Source organism: Bombus huntii, chromosome 4 (genome assembly GCF_024542735.1).
Source record: "Bombus huntii isolate Logan2020A chromosome 4, iyBomHunt1.1, whole genome shotgun sequence".
In the NCBI taxonomy this organism is placed as follows: Eukaryota; Metazoa; Arthropoda; class Insecta; order Hymenoptera; family Apidae; genus Bombus; species Bombus huntii.
In genome coordinates, this window is record NC_066241.1 from 11743652 (window position 1) to 11768697 (window position 25046).

General features: G+C 36.9%; 1 protein-coding gene across 3 annotated transcripts in view; it reads right to left on the bottom strand.

The window, feature by feature from the left end:
• LOC126865203 (uncharacterized) overlaps window positions 1–25046 on the bottom strand; it is a 278672-nt gene that overhangs the window by 142579 nt on the left and 111047 nt on the right. The window contains exon 1 of one of the 3 annotated variants that reach the window (XM_050617442.1): window positions 1024–1166. The exons of the other annotated variants lie outside the window; for them this stretch is intronic. The gene's annotated coding sequence lies outside the window, so the exon portion shown is untranslated. Of the gene's footprint in view, window positions 1–1023; window positions 1167–25046 lie in introns of those variants that run through there. 3 annotated transcript variants of the gene reach the window in all.

Here is a 25046-nt window from a genome sequence, read left to right on the forward strand (position 1 = left end):
AAGATATATTACAAAATAGAAATTACCACGTAATACACCGGATCTGCGATCGAAGTAAACAGAACGCCGCCCAATTCAAGACTGCGAGAATTCGGCACTTCCCCACCCTTATTTACCTTTCTCGCATAACCTGATGTTATTATGAATGTTCTTCATACGAAATCTATACCCGACTTCTGCTCGAAAATTATCCCCACAAATATCTACCATTTATTCACATCACTCGTATATTTTGTAAATATTAATTTTAATATTTTTAATGAATTCGTTATTTAAAATAACCTTCTGCTTTGTATAATTTTAATTCTTAACAATTATATTTCTTGCAAAGTTAATATGTTTCAATATCAAAAAATATCTTCATCTATAATAATTTAATCTAATTATGTACTTTCGATGTACCATTGGTATACATATAGTATTATTTAATACAACGGATACTATATAAGTTAGTATTCTTTAATTTAAAAGATAATCTAAAATTCATTAAAACTCTTTTGGACTGTAATTTATTAACTATATGTATGATAATATTAGTGAATCGACAAGTAAGAAGTTATAGGTTATAGACATTTTTATTACGTATAATTTTATAACCTTACATAACATAGAATTCGCTTATTTCATTATTATACTTCTGCCAATTAAAGAAAATCTATTAGTACAAATAATTTACAATAGCGACGTGTAAAATTTCACTAATACTATTTCAATTATACAAGAGAGTCTAAATAATAGATTCAAAGTATTTATTAATATATAAACTTCAAATTGAATTAATTACAGTTTAAATGCATATAACTAGACTGTGAATCCTCGTATATTCATTCGAAATATGAGTGTTGAAAATCCACAGAATGCATATATGTACATACGATAGAATAATCGTTATAATCTTTAGCAGGAATAACGAATCGCCATCTAATTTCTATTTCTTCAATTGTATCGACGAAAATATAAATTGACATAGAAGTCTAATCTACACTAAAAAGAAGGAAAACGAATTTCAAATTTTCGCCTTACCTGCTCTATACAGAGTCAACGCGATGCAAGCACCAAACACCAGTAAACCCGATAAAACTCACTCTATCACGATTCATTCATGCGGCGCGAACCCGGTTCTCCTCACATTTTTCTGAATCGGTTTTCGATCTGTAAATGCGGCTAAGAAACGAATCGCTCGAGGAGGTAACACTAACCGATGCACCCTATATATTAGCATGTAAATATATGTAAATACAGGAGGTGCGCGCGTCTCAAAGGAGAACAGGGTTGCCAACTCTGCTCGCTCGCCGCTGCCATGTTACGTAATTGTTCGTTGCACCGCGCGGCCCCGTCGCTTTCAAACGCGAGAAACATCGAGACACTTTGTAGTTTCGCAAATTCGCAACTTAACCTCTAACGAACCGCGAATTTCAGGCGTAACCCCAAGAAAATCCTCGTTTGTTCTTGTCGTGGTACGAGACGAGACTATCTCGTGCTCTCGCGTTATCGCTAGATATCGTACAATCGATTCTCGAAGTTTACATAAGAGAACGTTCGTTTATACTCGAAGAATAGTAGCGACCGATCGAAAGGAATTGTTCGACACAATCGAATTACGTACTGGAAATATGAAGATTTTGTGTTGTGTGAAAGCATGGCTGTATCAAGTCGCATTAACCTGTTAGCTGGCTGACACGAGTTAATTACACGAGTTACAATAGAAATGCCAAAACGTTGGTATTTTTGAAGCAGTAATTTTTTATTCACAGGCATTTATTATGTATGTATGTATATTCAGATTATATCTGTTGCATCATGTTCGTATTTGCTAGTAATATTTACTAATATAACCTCTTAAGAGATCTTAATAAATGCGTGTATAGATCATTTTTATTTGACAATCCTCGAAGATTCTAAAGTACAATAACTGCATAATGTGTATATTAATTTCCTCTAAATATTTCAAGATATAATATTTAGAAATTATGTTTTAAATGTGTACGATGAAAAAATAGAATAATTTTGTTCTTTTTAATAAGATCGTCCATAAATATGTTAACTAAAACTGATGATAGAACGTTAATGAAAACGATGATGTAAGTACAAGATGTAAATCGAGATACAATAATATTAAATTTATAGTTAGATAAATTATTATTATGACAATCAAAATACAACTAATTTACACGAGGAATTAATTCTTTCTCGCTAACAGGTTAAACTTCTGAAAAATAATGTGGTCCAGGATAGGTCTATTCGCTCGTTTTTCAATAAGAATGTTTTAAGTCGCCGCAAATATGAGCGTTACAACCTTTTTGTACGGATGTAAAAAGATATTAATTGTAAGAAGCAGAAGATGAGTGAATGAGTAAATTTAAAACTATACAGAATATTATTAATCCAGATGATTCGTCAAGTTAAATCGTTTTTTATATATTATTCGCAGGTGTATGATACAAGATATATTACAAGTTTTTACAATTAGATCGATCATTAATGTAAATATTAAGCATCAATATTATAGTAATTGTAGCGATAGGTCACATACATTATTCATTGATATCGACCCATTTACGGTATCCTTCAACATCATAGAGAATCTTGTCTTATCTTTTTCTAATCAGATTTACGACTAAAAAGAACGTTACATTACAGGAGATATTTAACCACGCAATGTCATGAAGTATTTCATGCAAACACACTTCACCAACTCAGCACAGATCTTAAAGAGTGTAATATTATCACGATTTCATTTGCATCTTGGTAATTAACCTAAATAAGATACCCAACAATGCGACGAGTATTGCACACATTTTTTCTCTCTCAATTAATCGCGGGACGTAAACACGTAGTACTATGTTTGTTCCACGAAAGCCAAGTTCGGAGCTACAATTTTACGAAAACGTCATGGAACACTCTTTTCCACTCGTTCGCTAGTTTCAGCGTTAACCTAGTTGAGAGTACTGTACAACAGTAACATATATCACACTCCTTTTGTGTCTCAGTAGCAATATAATAGAATAAATGCACGTGCATTTGGTATATAAAAAGTACAAGAAAGAATTGGTACTTTTATTTATAAGATCTACTAGGTAGATTTAGGCTTCAGTTTTAATTTAATTGAGAATATTGTATAACAGTAGTTCTACATATTGCATCCCTTTTATAACTCAATCAATAACACAACGAGGAATATCTATCCCTACATATATCTATTGTAAAAAGTGTGAGATAAAAATTGTAATATTTACTACAGTCCCTTTTGTAACTCAGTGAAGAAATTGACTATGTTGGCTATAAGAGAACACATCGTATTTTTATCTAAACTTCTATATTAGTTCAGTTAAGAGCACTCTACGACAGTGCTTCTAAATATTACACCATTTTTTGTAGTTAAATAACCAAATAAAAAGTATTTCTGCAACTTACAACGCGAATTCAGAACACGATTTTCCACTTCGACTTCGGAATTAACCCAAATAGTTCACCCACAATACTACAATGTACCACGTTCTTCAGAAGAGTACAGCTCTGAGTTCCAAGCTGTGAGCTTCAATTTACGAAGACTATTCGTGGCACAATTGCACCAGATCTCAGCAGAATGTCTACCAATTCCCCTGACAAGCAAAGGTCCAAAAAGGTCCCCAGGTTTCGACTCTAATAACACGGTTGCAACTGTGCAACACTACCGGCAAATACGGTAATTTACCGAAAACAGGTTCACCGGATGATCACAACAATGTGGTTAGCCGAAGCAAAAAGCTGGCCGAAACGATGCTACAACCACGCTCAGTGGTCTTCGATGCTGTGCTCTTTGACGAGCAACAACCGGCGCACCCTAAGGAACTACCACTCCCACGGTCTCTGATTATCATTTAACCCGTTTCAATATGTCGGTATTTCTGCCTCTTAACGTGCCTCGATTCCTGGAAAGTTACACTCGGTGAACGTCAATCTTCATAGACGAGTTGATTCTTGGGATCGATGATCAACGTCGTGAACGACGAGAAGAATAAGACGATTGCTTGTAAGTGGAAATGATTCTATTGAGTCGCTATGGATGACAAATGTTTTGGAAGAAAAGTTTTTGGATAGATTCGTTGGAAAATAATCTTTCTTCTCGGAAGAAGGTTTCGGAAATAAGAGGATACAATGACGAAGTAAATTGTTCCATCTCATAAAAGGAACTAAATGTACGCCTTTAATTACGCAAGTCTGGAAATGCATCCGAAAATAGCCGGCGTTTAACATAGACTAACCAAGCCAAACCGCCAGAGATTCAAATACCGTATCATTAGAACGCAGAATAGCCCCTAAATCTCAACACACTAACATCCGGCTTTGCACCGTGCAAAATATCACGCGCGGCAGAAGAAACACCATTAACTTACCAACTAAAACTTTGCAAAAATTTCCCATCAACTATTAGTTGTTCGATAATCAAACACGGACAACCTGCCAATTAAATAATTACAAGAATGTTACCGATCAAGACTTCTGTACATTGATCAAGACTTCCATACGTCTGTTTAACTCCATTCTGCTGTAAGTAAATTCCATCTTCTAAATGAAACAATGTCCCAATGACGTATGAATATCGCTATATTTCCATCCCTGCTACATTATCCCATTAATCTTCAAAATCGACTCAAAAATCCCATCACTCAGCAGCGCGTCCGAGCCAGTCACCTGTGTCAGCATCGTTCAAAGTATCCACCCCCGAAACTATTTCCAGACATGGGTCCAGCACTGACCTACGTTTTTCCAGCGGCAGACGATAGAATCCCTCGTTCCACGAATCAGAGAGACACACAGGACGCAGGAGAGGAAGAAAGAGAGCTCGCCAGCGCTAGAGCACAGGGCAGAGAGCCGAGTCGGCCAACGCTATAGACGTCGGGACGCTATCCGGTCGATACAGGCAACCGGCAGACTAGGAAGTAAACCCGGGCATCAACCTCTCTGCCTACCACCCGTCACCCTTCTCCGCAACCTCGCGCCGGACGGACGCCGGGAGGAACCCCCCTCGATCTCTCGAATTCGCTCTCGTCGCTCTTCGACCGCGGGTGCAACGACCTCGCCCCGCCAGAAATTTGGATCTGGAGCGAGCGGCTGTGAGACCAGCCGCAACCTGTGCCGTGCATTTCGTAATTATCGACGCCGCCAGGACGACAACACAGAGGGGTGGAGTCCCGTTTCCGTCGTCGCAGACCTGTCTCGCCAACATCTTTCGCGATATTAGCCACCGCAGAATGATATTGACTTTGCTGTTCAGATACTGATCTGCAGTGACTGCAACTGGAGGACGAATGGGGTGTTCCATAGGGATGAATTTTCCTTCCCGCGCAAGTGGAAGTAGAAAGGGTAGGTCTTCGACGGACCATGCGGAGTCTGGTCTTTTAGAGGGTTGTGTTTGATTTATCGGAGTTGCACTGATTTGTCGTTTGGCTGTTTCTTGGGTTTGCACGAAGTTCAGGTGGGAATTTAGAGTTTGGACTTTGATTTTGGGAGGTTTAATTGCCAGGCAGGACGATTAAATGGGTTAAATAGATAGGTGAGGTTGGGTAGGATAGATCGAGGTGGTTTTAGGTCGGTTTGGTTGTTTGCTGCTTCTGAGTGGATTTTAGGTGATAATTTAGAGTTTGCCGTTTGGTTAGTTTAAATTAATAGATAGACAGGTTGGTTTAGACAGATTGCGTTGGTTCTGTAAGCTGATTTTGGTTTCGTGTCTGGTTAGTTCTTGTTTTTATTCCAAATGATGATTTAGAGCCTGGTGTTTGGCTGGTTGGAATTCGGGTGATTTCGTTGCTTCATTTAATTGGATTTTATTACTTCTTGATTTCTCATTAGAATTGCAGATTTAGTCCAAAATACATATAATGAACTAGGGGTGGTGACTATTAATGTGGTTAAATGAGGTGTGATAATTTGCTCCAACCGAATTCAAATCGTCGAGCTTCCCTCGTTTCAACTGTTCTTGGATATTGTTTCAATAAAACTGAAGTTTTCGATGCTTCACCTGACATAGTGCTCGCAATAATTCTTTGAAATTTAACAAACCACTATCCGAACCAACCTGAATCCTTCAACATTCTTAGAAACCTCATTCAAGCCCAACCTTATTCCCCCTACTGCGAAGAAAAAGCATTGTCTCATCGAGGTGGAATGCAAATAAAATGATCGGTAGCGAACGTAAATCACGATCTCTTTTAGAAACTGGAAATGGTCGGAGAGTCTTCCGTCTCCGTATAATGAAAACGTAATGTCCCGTAAAAGCAGCGTTCCTCAACGAACGAAGCAGACGAAAGAGGAGAAGAGGCAAGGAAACGTGGAGAGGTTCGTTAATAAGCCGGTAACAATTTTGGACAAAATGTTGCACCCATTAAAAGCCCGATGTTCTGAGTTACGATGCGCCAAGCGAGATTACCGGACAATATTTATACCCGAGAGACGAGAGACCAGCCAATAAGGGAGGGCTGTCTTTACTGGTTAAATTCTTGTACCTTGAGAAACGGGTCAAACTGTTCGTCTCGAGAGTGGACTTTCCATCTTCGATGAAGTAACGCTTGATATTATTGCAAATTGAGGCTGCTACCGTGTCTGATGTATGGTGTCGGCGATGTGGAAATTTTGGCCAAGGGAGTTCTCCGGTATTGAGAAGTTTCTTTCGAGTTAAGTTGCTTCAGAGAAACGGCGGTAAAATGGGCGAGGGGCGAGGGAAAGCCGCGAAGTTTCTTACACGGACAAGTTGGCCGAGGTTTGGCTGGGTTTGATGACGCGTATTTGCTCAGTTAATTGCTATAGGTGAAAGTTGCCAAGTCGTGTGTGCATGGATATTGTCTTTGGGGAAAGTAAATTGGTATCGATTGTTTAGGAGCTTGTTTACGAGCTTGCGTTCAGAGGCTTGTAATTGTAATTCAATGCATGTTTCAGAACGTTCGAGGCTGTCGCAGGTTTGAGATCGAATCAACTATGGCCTGATGAACGATGAAATTGCAGAATTCGATTATTCCAGGTTAACTGTTCGATTTCTAAGCGTTAGTGATGCATCCTCGTATTAGAATCAAGCAATTTTTTAAGCAACAACACAAAGTCGATCGAGTTGATTTTTATGTGATCTATGTGGTAAGTATATATATGTAAATACCTGTATATGAAGTAAATTAAAGAAACATTTTAGATGAATAACAATCGTAGCGATAAAACGCGACTGAACTAAAAAGTATTCTATTAAAAATGGTGACAAAGATCTGGTGCCAAGAAAATACCATGAAAAGATCGATTATTTTCCAGTATATTTCTAAAAATTGTTTAGTTTCCTAATTATTCTTCAAATCTCCAAATTTTCCAATTTTATCTATAAAAATATTCGGATTTCAAATATTCGGATTCCCAATTTTCTCCTTTTCTTTCTTTGTCAGCAAGAAAGTAAGGAAAAATTGGTGGAGTGCATTAGATGTGATCGACGAGTTACTGACCTTAAACGCATCGGCTTTTATTTATGCATAACCGAGTTCGCGCACGAGGTAAATTTTAATGTGATACGACAGTCTGGTCGGAACGATTCCGAAGAAAGGATCTGTGCCAAGGTAATCGAAATGGAATGCCACCCGTCTGAACCTTTTCTTTTTTTCTCCCTATTTCTCTCCTACACGCCTTGTTTCGAGTTCGAGCTCTCAGACCACTGCATGTCGATACTAAGAGAGAAAAGAGTTTTTAGTTTTATACTAAGAGATCTATCCTTTTTACGAATATTTTTAACTCGACCAAGTGTATAGTAGGAGAATAATATCTAGTGTTTCTACATAAAATTTTTAACACTTTTTGACACTTTTATTCGTTACCTTGTTAGCATAATTTCATTACTACCAATCCTCTGGTGTTGTTATTGAATTGTATGCCAAACTACTACATTCTATGTAATTCTTTCAATTTTAAATGTTCGTATAAAAATATTCATTCGATTTTACATATCCTTATAAGGATATACTGATTAGTATATCACAAACTGTAATCAATTTTCTTAAAAATCTACTTTTAGACGGAAATACGTAATATCATAAATCCAATAGGACAATCGATTTCCCTATTTTAGAATCCTCAGATCAATACACAATGGATAATTAAAATATACTAAAAGATATAATCCAGTTATCTAACAATAAGAAGATATTAGAAAATTTAAAAAAACAAAGGAATATTAATTGTTCCCATAAAAGAGGGGTATCCTCGAAAAAATGTTAACAGTTCTTCTCCTGCAATTTTATCAGTTCATATTAAAATATTCATTTGCATGTCACACACGTTACATGTAGGTAACCAATGTTTGCTACAGCTTCTTTTCTAACTGAGATAAACGAGCCTGTCGCGGAATAAACTCTAAGAACCTAATCATCCAAAAAAATGTTCCATAAGAACTAGCAAAGTTTTAGAACGAAATAATATTTCCTCGGAAATTACGTACAGTTTTAATTTAAACCTGAAAATCTACCTTAAATGCTGCTAAAGTGATATTAAAAATACAGAAGGTGTCTGCAAATTTGCAAAGTTCCCAATATACCTAAAAATAATTCAAGTGTGAGAGACTCGAATCGGTAGACAGCAGGCACCGATCAAGTCAGCAATTATCTCTGGCAGCGACGTATCCGCGAGGCGAGACGCGACAAAGGTCGCTGCTGGCAGCGAACATTTCACAGCCTCCTGACATTTCCAGCTTTGGAAAGTCTGGGAATTCGCGGGTCGAAACGGTGCACCGCGGCGAATTCGATTGCGCCGGATACCACGCGACCGACCCACTAAATATTACACCACCATGCAAAAATCCTTAGCACATTTTCTATATTTTTCACATAATCTTAGGAACGTCTGGAAACTCATCAAATTGAAATTGCTAAATGGACTTATTTTTAGAAAAATTATTCCTCTATCAGTATTTAGACTTCCCTCGTCGTATAAAGTATTAAGTTAATACATCCGATGCTACTGATACATATGCTAGTGATGTAACTGTTACACGTTGAGTTTCGTGCATTTTGATAGAGCAACTTATAAATGCAAAGAAGGCGGTAGGCAATGCATTGGAGCAAATATTATTACCAGACTCCGGATGTTCATGCAAATTCATATTCTTATAACTTAGTTGAAGCAATACAGTCCAAGCAAAAAATTCATTTCGTCCGCTAGATATTGTAAGAAATATTATACTTTGATGTCGTACTTTTGATATTATACTTTGGATGTTATGTATATTTTTTATGATAAAAACCATGTAAGTATCTGTACTGACTATCAGAACAAATATGGCAAAATAATATTCCGTTGTATTGTTTCACGACTAATTAATTTTCTACAATTTCGAAATAGGTATGAGAAATATCCAAAGATCCAAGTGAGAATGTACAATACTCTGAGCAAAAATCTTGAGCCATCTGCATTATTGGTCTTTCAATAGCAGATAACGTATCGTTAAATGCTTTCTCATATGTTCCTCTGCTCAGCAAGAAAATTGCATCTCATTCTGATTGGAGAAATAGAAACTGGTGACTGCTATAAACAGGTTGTTTACTAGCAACACAATGATGCGATATTAAAATAGTACAGTAATGGACATACAAAGCAATTCTTAAAGAATATACGTGGACATATAGAGATGAATCTTTATATATTTCTTTTATAGAATTGTTTATAGAGCGAACACTACTTAGTATTGTATATCTGTAAAACTGTTTATTCACAGAAATTTGTCTACAAATATTCCTAAATAGCCATTAACATACCTTCTCGTCTCCTATTTTTGGAAACTTCATACAAACAGTTACGCAACTGTCTATCAATTTTCATTTAATTCCTTAATTTATCACGCATCATACAGCTTCTCCTCGATAATTACTTATTTCGCAACCCTCACAATAGTATAATAACTGTCTAGTAATAAATATCGTACGAGGAATTTAATTTACTTTACCTATTCGTATATCGTGTGTGCTCAATTACAGTTCCATTTAGAGATTAGAATTCTTGTATTGAATACTCGGATCTAAAAATGATATTCGATGTAATTAACGAACCTTCTGTCTTGTTTTCACGGTGAAAACTAGACAAACCAGTTGCGAAGACAAATTTCGTGGAGGAAGGGAGGGAAAATGAGTTATCGTCAAAAATATCTAGCACGTCCAACGCTAATCGGTCTATCGTCTGACAGAGTCATTAAACTCCGTTTACAAGCAGAAAGCAGTTCCTCTGGTTGTTGGCTGGATTTTTGCTGGCACAAATTTCCCGATGCTCGTGTAATCAGCAACTGGAAAACATCTCTTTCTCTGTCCGGTTACACGTACACGTTTGCATACATGCAACGTTTCTTTTTATTCACATAAATTTCACGCTGTCTGAGCAATCCATGATAGGAATACGCGCACGCTAAACTAAGATCTCGACCATGTAGCCTATAATTTTCCAAGCTTTAGTAAAAAAAAAAAAAAAAAGAAAAAACATTAGAATAAAAAAAATTGAAAAGAGACAAGATGGTTGATCTTAATCGATTGTAAATACGTGTTTTAGAATATCACCAGACTCGGTGATTCAGTAACTTTCTTCTTTAGGTCTTTTGAGTACAGTGAAATAGGATTCTTCTAACGTTTCTGTTGCACAATTCTGCCCTTAATTGGAAAGTATTGATTACTGTTCTTGTAGATATAATAAACGTAATAATATATTAATAAAATGTAATGCAATAGAAAAAGGGATGGCAAGTAGATGAAATAAAATGGGAAAAGTTACCCACTAAATTAATTAAAATATAGAAGTTCCGTTATCTTCTAGTACTTTAATCTTCAAATTTGCCGTAACGATATCTTGGTTTCTTAATAATTTCATCCTAATGGTATACGAAAATAATGGATCGTAATTATAATTTATTCGATAATATTATAACGTACTCTACGATGTTACTGTACTGCGAAATAATCTCTCTGTAGGTATTTGGATTTCTTTTTAAATTAATTTCAATTTCTTTGCATGATACTATAGAGGATTAATATCAGAAAACTGTCTTTTATTTGTTATATAAAAATGAAACGAATAATATTTGCGATTAAATATATAGATTGTACGGTTTTTAATGAACTGTACGATTCGATTACGTTCGATTATTGGGACCACGATCGCCAAATATCGTCGAACGATGCAGTGACGAGTTGCAATGCGATGCACGAGTCACCGATCGCATAATCGCGACGGGACACGTGTGTTGCACCTTGAATCTGACAGTATAATGAGCCGCGACGTCCATTATGGAAATGCTGGATTATTGATTTGTCCGAGCGTTGGCGTTTTTTAATTACACACCGCGAAGGCGTTCATCACAAAGGCTTCGATATAGTTCGCGATTCTTTATTCAAACGATGATCCGCGTTCTCCATCATTCTCATACGTTGGAATCGAAGATGAGTGTTTGCATATTTCGTAAGAAATTTATTTAGCAGTTTAAATATTGGACATTCTTGTACTTTGCAGAAAATTTATCGGTTAGTTTAAATATTGAATATTTTAGAATTTTGTGGCAGATTTGTTTATAAGATTAAATAGTAGAGGTTGCTCAATAGCGTAAGACTAATTGGTTCGGATACTAAACATTCTTCGATACTTTTGTGAAATTTATTTATTGCTTCAGAAATTCTTATTAAATTTCTTTCGAGGGAAGAAAAGATTTAACGATACTTCGTCCGACTTCGAGTTAAGAAACCTCTGTTATTAGTAACTTTAAATCCTATCACGTAATCGTACGAATCAACGTTTCAGAAATAACTTGATAATTTACTATTCGGATTTATCAGTTCATTACTGAAAGGAACATCGACATTAACATCGAGACATTACAGAAACGAAAGCCCAGTTAACAATCCAGCTGCGATACTCGTCTATAACTCGAAATCAGATCTTACGAATCGGCAGGGAGAATGACTTTTTCCAATTCTTTAATGGAATTCTGCAATGTAAACAAATCGACTGATCTTCGCAGCGTTAAGGAAAATACCCAACAACACCAACGAAGGAAGAATCTATTCGCTGACAATATCCTATCATCCGTTCTCCTTACACTTTACACGGCCGTTCCATTTGCAGCTGTGCAAACACATCGTCTATCCCTTCAACATACACGCTGTGCAAAAATTCTAGACCATATGCCAAGAGATATTGTTTTGTTATGTCGTGAGAAAGAATTTAAGCGCATATATGTACCTACGACTGCCATACTTTAATCTGATTGTTAATTATCTCCAGCAACGTTAAGCCTCGCTTCGTTTCAAAATAATCAAGTTTTTGTCGTCGTTACTGTCTTTGGAGCAAAACAGATAGAAAATCAAAGCATTGCATCCACGCTAAATATCAATAATATGATACTTATGGACCACATATGTATACACATATTATATGGCAATGTTCATACGTCATTTAAGGCATTTATCGTCAAAATACTAATATTCGTGTATCATTTGCCATAAAAGATTAGGAAATACGCGAGCCTGATACAGGCGCGAGAATCTAGTCGCACCGGGTGAAATCTCTCGAGTCGAGTAATTATTACACCGCGCTGGTAGCGATCGCGGTGACGTATGGTTATTCAGAGATGCAAATGTGCAGTTTCTGCGGCCGTTCGCCGGCCAGCACACGCGCGTCCCACTTTTCTTCGCGGTCGGAATTTTATTCGCGGCCTTTTGCGCGTCGAGACACCGACACGCAGCCCGGTGCGTCGTGAGAGACGGTATGTCGCGTCCCCTTGATACGGTAAACCGAACACCGAACTTCTCTCCTCTGTCGTTTGCCACTATTTGCGGTGAAACGCAACATGCGATACCACACCGCGCCGGAACACGATCCTTGCACGCGAGATCACCGTCAACGATCAATGTAGAAATGCTGTTTACGAGATGCTAATCGGAAGAAGAAGAAGAAGAAGAAGAAGAAGAAGAAGGAAAAGGGGAGGTTCGCAGCGCTTAATATTAGAACCATTGATCAATTAATATACAAAGTGTACCGAAAATCCTGGTGACAATTTCTGGTTTCCTTTTACGAGAAAGTCGTGTAGTCCCGTCGTGTGAATTTGGAAAACAACGAGAGTCGAGTGCACTGAACTGATGCGAAATGTAGTTGATTTTCTCAAAGATGAAACTTCGTATGAAGAATCGTCATTCGTATCGATCTTGCACCGATATTTTCCACTTACTTTGCACAGAGAGTCAGTTGGTTTCGGTTTCTGTCACAGAACGGAGCACCTAAATGCGAAGAAACCCATTGAACCGACTCTCGTTACCTGTCGAGTGCGCGCGTACTTAGCGAAATTTCATCGTCGATTTTCCCGCAAACGAGGTCTCGTATCAAAAATTCTACACTCTACATATTCGACTTACTTTTGCACGAGCAACTGTCCTCGTGTACTTTCGGCACATCCTGTATATACATCTGTACATCTTGTACATATTTCATTGGAATTAAAGCAGTACGAGGAAAACTGTTGAATATATAATCATATTTCTGCCAGAATAAAGGTAAGCTGTTAATACGATTAAACACACTTGTATGTTTATCATAGTTGTAGAAATTAGAAGTGTGATATACCAGCTTTTACTTTGATCTGGTATATTTATCGTTAATTACTGTGCTATAATAGCAGGTGTACAGCATTTCGTTACCAACGTCGACGATCTTACTTTTCCACGTTGTCACGAGCTTTGATATGGACTGACTCATATTTGAACACTTATCATGGAAAATTGTTATGTTCATAATTGTACGTATCATACAGAACATCTTGAAATTTCGTTAGCACTGTAAGATCGAAACACGACTATCATGTATACAATAACAATAATAAAATATTTATTGCAACTCTGTGTTTCGCAGAAATCACAGATGTATTTAAACGATTACACAGCATTATATAGTAAGCCTCGATATTTAATGAGATTACTTTCGACAATTACTAGATGTAATACGTGTTTAAGATAATGTTATTGTATTTTGTATTAAGTTCCTTTTTGCTGTTTTTATCTTTCTCAATAATATTTCCTATTATTCGTCATTTATATTACAAGTACTGTAATGACCACTACAATGAGTTCTATTTATTTAAAGAGTTATATCGAGTTGACAACTAAGTGATTGCAGATTTTGTCATTACCACCGAATGATAAAATCCGCAGTCACTTAGTTACCAACCTAACATCATGTGAATAGCGTTGCTCGTAAATGACATATACGTGGTTTTTTATTAATTAATGTCGCGACAGCTGCTGAGGCTATCAGCGAAAAGGATACGTGAATTACGGATACACGCGTTTAGTAAATTACATTTCATTATTGTTAAGTGATTTCATAGTAGATTTAGAAAAGTGGTGTCTATGATGACTTTCGTAAAGTCTTCAAATTAATTTCAATTTCTACGTAACACGAAACAGTGATTATTCGAAATCGTCAGTCCGGACTATCAGCTTCTTCGAATCTTTACATGAAACGCCTGCCACGCGGCAATAACAGTAAAATTCTAAATCTATGAACAATAAACCCCACTTTCTCCAACTAAAACCTCGACTCTCTAGCTTAAATCACAACTTTCTCCGCTACATAATAATCTCCATAACGAGTCCTACCAACAAATCTGATTCATAAAATTAGTACAATTTAAATCTATTACATATTCTACGAATTTGTTACACATTGCTGCATGGAAAAATAACTTGCAACAGATTTTCCAATACCAGGAAATTAGCGAGAAGCGCGAGTTTCTCAGACGCTAAACTGATCAACTCAACTTTGTTATCTGTGCAATTTCTCAAAAAATGATTCACTTACTTTCATATCAAAAACCGTCTCTAAGCAATTGTTTAAATATCGTCACTTACTTCTGTTTCTCAACTTATAGAGTCGATCAGTATGGCTTCTGACCGGTTTAAACAACAAAGTACCATGCCTCTTAGAAATACCTGAAACAAAAATAAATAAATAATTATTATATCGTTCCAGAATAAGAAAAATAACAACATCACATCCTTCCATACTTCTACCAACCCTGCCACCTTTCCCCCGACCATTTTCAATCAGATTACATTTTCCTAACGCCAACTGATTTATCTCCAAAATTTGAACGAGATATGAAAGAGGACTATCGATGTGCGTGTATTCTGTCGTTCCAATTTTATGCTACAAATTTTCCTAACGCGTTATAAACTCTTTCTGTTCGTTAAAATGAGACCACGATCGAGACAGGAAAAGATCGAAGATCGATCGAATTTCTCCAAGAATCCTAACGAAACTACTTCAACTGGAGCCATGAAAAAAATCCTTGTCCGGAAGGACATTTGTCGAGAGTGTCATTTCCCAGCGCTTTCGTTCGATCAGCATTGGAAAGCTGATTCCGCGAGCGTTATCGCGCGAAGAGAAACGAAGCGAGGCGAGCACAGCGGGAGTGACATAAAGGGGCGCGGTGTGGGTGTAGACGATTCTATCTAAGTCCGAGGGCAATGCACCGCGTATGCACGACGGACGGCCAGAGACTCGCATCACTTAGCTCACGCTCCTTAAGAATCCTCGCTCTCCTTTGGTATGCCGACGACGTCGCTAAATTCTCCTCCGCACCTGCGCTCATCTCCTCGATCCTTCGCGAATCGACGCTAACCACACGAACGAATCTTTTCTTGTCGCTCTATGATGATGCTGACAACGACAGTCTCTCAAAAGCCAAACCGGACAATGACACATTCGATTGTACTCGAGTATTCCATTAATGTGGAACTTCGATAAAACAAAATTATTTACTTTTTGTAATATCTGTAATTATGCAGCTTCGTGTTTACCTACATTGAGATATGTATAATTTTATGTGCTAGACTGGGTTAGATGCATAGTAGTGATACTTGTATGTGAATATCAGTGTGTGGAAGTATGTGTGTGCGCGGCGTCTCGAAAACAAATGAATGTAAACTGTTGAGTTAACAGTCTGGCATGAAAGAAGGTGAGACGCGTGCAAGTGTGTATCGATGAATATCTTTGAAATCGCTTGTCAAATAAATATATAACTATTCTAATATGAATACTAAGTGTAAATTTAGTGTTCCTATACCATTATTTCGGCTATTAAGATCGAAAATTCTCAACGATCTACAGGAAGAAATGATATAAAGAATAGTAAATATCGTTTATAATATCGTCATCCTCCTGTAGTTTCCAATTCATCCAGTCAACCTGATTTCCGAATGGCTCAATTTCTATTCGGACGTAGGTTTCTATTATGGAAACACGGGAGTTAAATATTTGAAGAGTAGAGACGGGTTTTATAATATTTAGGTGTCGTGCGAAGAATATTGGTTTACGAACGAGCATGGACAAGTTCAGAATCTAACTGACATTTCCATCCGCCGTAAAATCGTCGGCCTCCATCAAATACCGCTTCTTTGAACTATTGGCTTGGCAACTAAGTGATTGCGGATTTTGTCATTAGGTGGTAATGACAAAATCCGCAATCACTTAGTTGCCAAGCCAATATTTTCCAGTAGAACAATTGTTCCAAAATAACATTTGGATAGAACAAATGTTATTTTCACATGTAACAAGTTCTATCGTTCATCCTAGAAAGTATGAATGATCCTAAACGTCTATTAAAACGATTGAAGGACTTTGGAGACTAACTGCTATTATTTCAATGAAATATTGATAACATTATATATTGATTGATATAATCTTTGATAACATTAAATTTATAAAACTTTCCAGGTAAATGATACGTTCGTAAGTTGGGGAAAAATTGGAAGTTGCATATGTCGAAGCTCGAAACGGTTTTAGGGAATAAGTAGTTGAATAGGAGAACGTGTAACGTTTTAAGGAGAAAGTGACGGCTGAGTCAGACAGAGGTCGCCGAGACATTAGCTGTCACGCTTCACTCTTGGAACGATTATACTCTTCAATGCTAGGAAACACTGTCTTTTTAGCAACTGCATAGCTGAGAATCGTGTTCTTTACTCCTACGTAATTCAATGTTTCAACATGGTTGTATCACGTTAATTTATGGCCGGGAGAGCGTCGTTGTGACAATCTAACGATGTTGCATTGTCGGTAGAACCACTAACTACTCAGCGTGACGCGAATAAATATTTCGAACGCGTAAAGGATATCGATGTATAAAATATTTGACAGAAGAATATCAAACATAATATAAAAAAATGTTCTTCCCTAATTTATAAACATCTAATCAGTAGTTGGATTTTTCAATGTTAATTTGTTAAGAAGATCATAGCTGTTTGGAATTTTTCTTTTTTATTGGAAGAACTAATAATAGGATATAGCAACTGTTACTATAAATAGATTGTTTCGGCGATGACGCAACGGCATGATAATAAATAGATCACTGATACATAATGTGAAATTTGCAAGTCATACAATACGGTAGATTCAGAAGGCGGAATAGTCAAAGCAATTTCATTGATAAAGTTGAAGTAAAGTTCAAATAACGATTCGATATATTACAAATAAAACATCGAATAATATATTAATAAACATACGAATAGTTTATCGCAATCGATGTTATAGAGAAATAAATTGCGAAATAATGACAATGAAGAAAACTTTTCTTCGAGTTCGTAATATGATACTAAATGTACTTTCGAAGTCTTCCAAATATTCGAATTTAACGAGTGGAGGTTCGTCAGTAAATGCAAATTAATTACATATATAATTACGTGCTATAAAAAGTACGATATAACATCTTACAACAACCTTGCACTCTCTTCGAGCATAATATTCGATAAAGAAAACTATTTCACGAAAGAATAATTCTATCGACAATTCAGACTATGCGTAAATTTCCTGAATTCCCTACATCTTCCTCCAACGATTACTCTTGCATCCTATTTCCATAATATCCATAATATATCCAATTTGAATATCTTAAAATTTCCTACTTGCGTTTAAAAGTGATGAGAAAGATAGGAATAGAAGAATCTTCTCCGGATTCTGATATAAGAAAATGAATTATTCTCGACACGAAATTGAATAAGGAGAAGCGATAGGAACACGAAGATGCAACGAGGTCACGCGATTCGATCCCACGTCGCCAAATCGAGGGTTGAAAGCAAAGCGGGCGCCGCTGGCTTCCGATATTAATTTCGTCCATCTTAATTGACCCGGATGCACCCTGTTCGAGTCATTGGCTGCATTCATCAGCGGTCGCGTAACATGGACCAACGACATCGATCATCCGCGGCAGTGACATATGTTTCGTGTAGCTCCGATCCACGCGACGTCAAAGTAATTGGCAACGACTTCCGCGTCATAGAAACACGTTACATACGTTTCCACGAGACCACTTTGATTTTCCTATTTTGCTCTGACAAAAGAGAAACACTTCGTGTTAATTACCGTGTAAATTACCATCTATAAGCCTATCTGTAGATGAGATGGTGAAATTAATTATATCCTCGTTAGATATTTTCGTTACATAAGCGGGAGACATTTTCCGATATTTTTATATTAATGGCGTTGAGTATTCTTTTTTCTATAGAGGATATAATATTTTATATAATAAATGTTAGATATATTTTTATATAATAAATTCTGCAAAGTGTTGAAGTCTGATTTGAACGAACTGAATGACATCGTAAGACGATTTTATACAGGGTGGTTGGTAACTGGTGGTACAAGCGGAAAGGGGGTGATTCTACGCGAAAAAAGAAGTCGAAAATATAGAATAACAATTTTTCGTTCGAGGCTTTGTTTTCGAGATAATCGACTTTGAATTTTCGCTCGGTACGCGTGCAGTACGTTATAACAGATCTCACTGTGTTATATTTATATTATATTATATTATATTATATTATATTATATTATATTATATTATATTATATTATATTATATTATATTATATTATATTATATTATATTATATTATATTATATTATATTATATTATATTATATTATATTATATATTACATTATATTATATTATAATATTATAGAATAAAAAAAATTTTTTTTTTTATTTTTCCATCGAGACAACGATCTACAATGAGATCCGTTATAACGTACCGCACGCGTACCGAACGAAAATTCAAAGTCGATTTTCTCGAAAACAAAGCCTCAAACGAAAAATTTTTATTCTATATTTTCGACTTCTTTTTTCGCGTAGAATCACCCCCTTTCCGCTTGTACCACCAGTTACCAACCACCCTGTATATCACAAAGATACGAAATATTGAATACAGGGAGGCTGGACATCTTTGAGATGGATGTCAATTTGGTAATTAAAAGTCAAGTTCGTGAGAGAAAAATCTGTGATTTTCTTTTTACTTTTTTTAATTTTGCTGTAACTAGGAAATATCAATTTTTATCGTATCTACGCCACCACACATCACGATCTTTTGCAACCCTACGAACTATTCTCTTTTATCTACCTCTCAGCCGTTTTATTCCATTTTCTTCTTCCCGTATATGAAACAGATAAAAATCAAATAAAATATACGGAATGTATAAAAATTCCAATATAAAAATACATAAAATGTAAGAGATTCTAGTGAAATATGTAAAATATACAAAATTCTTCTTCCGTGTAAAATATATAAAATACACAAAATTCGAGTAAATTCAGAATATAAAATTCGCCTAGCTAGCGTCAAAGGCAAAGCTACGGAGAATTCAGAAGCAAACGCTGTGGAGCGCCAGAGGGGCAGCTCGTGACGAATTTTTTCGCAATTCACGTCGCAATCCGTGAACCGAGACGCGTTTTATCGCCAACACAATGAACAGCTTATTCGCCGGTTCGACGCTCGACTTTCCTCCGTGGCACGCGGCAAATATTGAAGCTCATTTACAGATAAGACTTTTGCAGACTGGCAGGCGTACGAGCAAACGTAGCGGTGCAAAAGTATCGCGGATTTTTCGTATTCGCTCTATCTTGATTCTTGTTAGAATCGTTGCGTCATGGTGTACATATATGCTAGACTTTTTCTAGGATAAAGAGGAGCCTATTTATAAATGGACTGTTTGCACATCGATAACGCCAGCTCTCTGTACGTTCTTCTTGAAATATAATTTCGAAATTCCAAATTGATCGAGTTCCTTCGTACGATCGAGCGTAGCTTACATAATTTTCACGAAAACGAAAAATAAATTGAAAACCTTTCACGAACGTGTTTGAACGTGTTCACCATGTGGTTCAATGTAATTCCGATTCATACGTCTTCCAACCCATTCTCGAAGTTGCAAGTATTCAAAATCGGAAATCACATATTTTATATTTAATTTAGAGGACTATGTATTGTAAAATTTTCATTTATAAATGACATGATAAGTATTAGGTTGTCCGAAAAGTTTTTTTCGTTTTATGAGGAAATAATAGACGCACAACCTTTTTTTGTTTTATATTATTTTATTCTGTTGAGGTAAACACCGCGACATTTCACAGACTTGGTTTCGCGTTTGTACGAAGGTGCACTGTTGTAAAAAACACGTGTGCGACAGAAAGACGCTTTTCCAACGACCTAATATTATTATTAATATTTACGCGTCAGAAATACTTCCATCTCGAACATTGTAATCTATCTCATAGAGTATACAAAAAAAGACAATAAGCGACGTATTCTAATTTCACTATATAAAACGTATCGTTCGTTTAATTAATATATTAATTTATTATTTTATTAATATAATAATTATACTTTATACTTCAAATTATCCGCAAATAAGCTATATGCTCAACCATGAATTATCACAAATAAACTATCCCTTCGGCATAACTTACGTTTACTAAGAAGAATTTACAAACGAAGAACGCGTTAAGTTGGTTAAATCAAACCTAACCGAATAATCGAAACCTCTTGCAAACCTAATCAATCAGTCTGCCTGTAACCACCATTCAGTTTCTCGTATTCAAAACACGACGCGTATCGTCTGATATTCGACGTAGTTGGAGATCCTTGCAGCGAAACGAACGAAGTCAGATTGCATCTGGACAATTCCATTGGTGCGGACGATCGACCCAAAGTCACGGCGGTTTCCATCTCGATCGAGAGCCGGCTCTCGATACCGAGTTCCATACCAGGAACGTCGAAAGCCAGAGCGTATACTGCCAAGGAAGGAAGGTTATCGTGCTCGATCCTAAGGATCTTGGGTCGCGTTCACGTCGAGGGAATCAGAGCTGCAGTGCGTCCCATTTTCATCGAGTGAATACGCCACGATTCGAAAGGCGATAACGAGCCCTCCGCAGCACCAGGTGAACGAGATTCGAACGAAGGGCTGGATCGTCGCTTATCTACGTTGTGCCAGGTCAAGGAACGATGCTTACGGTTCGGAAAGATGAGTTTGAATTCGATTCGAACGAACCACAATTGCCAGTTGTTTGCAAAATTATTGTCGTTACTTTGATATTAGCGTAAATTGTCTTTACGAGTTTACGTTACACAGCTGTTAAATATATTGGGTTGGCAACTAAGTGATTGCGGGTTTTGTCATTAGATGGTATCGACAAAATCCGCAATCACTTAGTTGCCAACTCAATAATAGAAATGCGAAGAACGTCGAAGTTTGGAGTCCAGGACGTCAGGAGAAATCCTGATCGGGCAAGAAATCGACGGTTGCTTTGAGAATTGCTGTTCTTATTTTGATATTAGCCCTTTGACGTACAAACACGTCTGGAGTGACGTGATTTATTTTCGCCCGGTATTTTAAACGTTAACGTCTTCCAGACTCCAAGAATTGTACAGGATTTTATGTCCAGCTATATTAAATCGTTAATGCACAACGAATTCTATTTCATTTGTGTGTCAAGGGAATAAACAGCGTTTTTAGAAATTTATGTTATCTAAATATAATCGTGACTAATAATCGTGACAAATATACACTTTCATTTCCGTTCGAAATAATTTTTAAGACGAAACGTACATACGTAGTTGGATGACGAAATTCCGATCGGACAAGAAATTTTAATTATCGCACATATAATCAGAATTTAAGAAGAAGCATTCTGTGGATTAAGTGGAATAAACGTTTTCGTTAGGATTTGCGGTAGCTTCGCTGGAAAACAAACAAGAAACGGAGAAAAGGAAAAAAATTGAAAGATTAAGAGAGAGAGAGAGAGAGAGAGACTAAACGAGAGAGTATTGGTATCTTCGGTGGTAGAGGAGTGGTTGGCCACCCCTGGCCTGGATACCGCGGCGTGTTGTTCACCTCCGTGTGAAAGTACTCGCGGCACGCACACGCGAGCACGCACACTCGTGCATCGATTCGCTCGCGCGTGCACCGGCTTCTATCTCGCGTCGTCTCTCTTCCTTCTTGCAAACTCCCGCCTCAAACTCTTTCTCTCTTCTTGTTTAGGTCTTTTTGTTTGCCCCCTCTACACTCTTTTCCTCTCTTTTCCCTTTACTATACATACACACTCTTGCTATCTTTTTTTTCTCTCCTTACTCGCCCATACAGCCTGTATCTGTATACGTTGGAACCATCGTCCTTCCTTTTTGCGTATAGACACAGCGTGGCAGAACTTGTCAGCTTAGAATTCGTCAGTCAGAAGACGTTGACTTGGGATGAAAGTGGTATTTTTTTAGTGGATTTTTTTTATTCGGTCTTCTACACCATCGGTATCCTCGAGTATTTTTAAATGTTCGTGTTTGATGGGGTTTGAGGGTCAACATGTGTCAGATGATGTGATTCGAAAGGATTGCGGTTGTTAAGAATTTGTGGACGAGCCGAATGGACATGTAAACAATTGATTTTTGAATTCGCTAGAGAATATTCCTATTTTCTTTCGATGTTACGTTGGAACATGTTGGTCGTTGACTGAAGTCACGTTTGTTCTTCCTTTTCATTGTGCTTTCTGCGCTACCCTTTTCACTTTCATTCGTCTTCTTTGTAAGTCTTCCTGCTTTCTTTATTTCTTTTATTTCCAACTGTTTATTATTCCTATCCTGTTCCTTTGAAACAACATTTTTCTATCGTTTATCTATCGTTATTTTACTCTTTAGCCTGTTTTCAGTTTTATTGCGGATGTATCAAAGATTAGGCGTCTGGATCTGGTCCGGAATTCCTTGAAGTTTCTTTTTAGAATCACCTCTTTTTCTTTTATTCTTATTTTCATTACAATTACATTAAATTGACTTCATAATCTACTTTCTTCTCAAAGCAATCCTTTCACAAAATCATTTGCATCTTTACTCCGATTTTAATCCTCTACCCTAACTATTTGCTTTTCAAATCTCCTTTTTCCCATCCTCAGATGCTCTTTAAAACCTTTCACTCGGCTATTTCTTTCTTATTCTCCCAATTGTTCCTACATTAGACAAATCTAACTAATTCTGAAATTTCTTTTTCTCTACCCTTAATTTTCCATTCTTTCTTTTACTCGATTTATTACGCATCAATTAAACCAATTCCAACGATCCTGAATTTATTATTTATTCCTACCCCTAAATCTTATAAAATTCCTTAAATCAATTATTTCCTTCCTTTCTTCAATTTTTCTGATATTAACTGGACAGGTAGTTCTCGAGTTGCTCGATCTTCCGTCTCCAAACCACTCGATTAACCATTTCTCTCGCGTCTTTCCTCTCCTTTCATTTCACAGGGAAATCTCTAAGCGAAAAACCCAAGGAAATGCAACTGCCGTGTGTCGAACACGTTTCAAACGTGACACAAGGAACACGTGTACGCGCCGCGTAGAACGTGAACTCGTGGCGATCTCCGACCAGTTGAAACACAAACGAGAGGGGAAAATCTTAGCGGAGAAAGGAGGAATCGGCGAATAGAAGAACGGGAGAATTCGACATTACAACTTCTATTCTAACGATCGCGCAATTTAGGTTCAACGACCGTTAGAACGGCCAACTGCGATTGGACCATCGACTATTCGTAAGCTACACAGAGGATGGTGTTCGATAGGGAATACTTGGAAAACAGCCGTGGAATTAATTAGACGAGAATTTCTGTTCAGATGGCTACCTATACACATAACTGCGATGCTCCGGCCACTATATAACTTAACTTTGCAAATTGAACGCCCGAGAAGCGCTTCTTACTTAGCAAAGTAAGCCACTCAGTGGCAATTGGTTCCTACCAGCTACTTATTCCTGTTACGCGTTACGTATATTGGCTCTAGAAATAGTTGTTGAAATCTTGACATTATTTAAATGCAATAATAGATTATCTCCCTATTTAAATGGAATAATAGATCGAGAGATAGCTGAAGTAAAAATTTCTCCACCGCAAATCTCTAGTATTCTATTTAATTGGAAAATCTTGTGGAAAGTTTGGTGAAAAGTAAATTTCTAAAAGTAGATCGCAAAATGCTTCTGAACAGGTACCTTGCATCTATCAGAATCTTCCTGATACTGCTTCTTCTTCTTTGAAAAACCGTAATAAACATCATTTGAAAGATTCTTCCATCGGTCAAACAAATTATCATCACAAGCACGTACTCTTGAAAATTTGACAACGATTGTGTACTTCTCTGAAAAAGGATATTACTTTTAACTTGCACAAGAGTCATTTCAAAGTTTCACCCACCTAATATCCAATATTTCGATATTCTAAAAATCGTCCCAAAATCTCCTCTTTATGACCAAAGACTCTACACCTAACTATCGCTGAAATCTTTCATCCACAGAAAAGCCAATATTCCAAAAATCACCCAAAGACTGTCTTCTCATCCCCAAAGACTCTACGCTCTATCTCTAACTATCATTTAAAATTGTCACTCATCAGAAAACCAATATTCAAATATCCCAAAAATCACCTAAAAACTGTCTCCTCATCCCTAAAGACACTACGCCCTGTCTCTATCATTTGAAATTGTCATCCACCAAAACCCAATATTCTAAAAATCATCCAAAGACTGTCTCCTCATCCCCAAAGACTCTACGCCCTATCTCTATCATTTAAAATTGTCATCCACCAAAAAGCCAATATTCCAATATTCCAAAAATCACCCAAAGACTGTCTGCTCGTCCCCAAAGACACTACGCCCTGTCTCTATCATTTGAAATTGTCATCCACCAAAACCCAATATTCTAAAAATCATCCAAAGACTGTCTC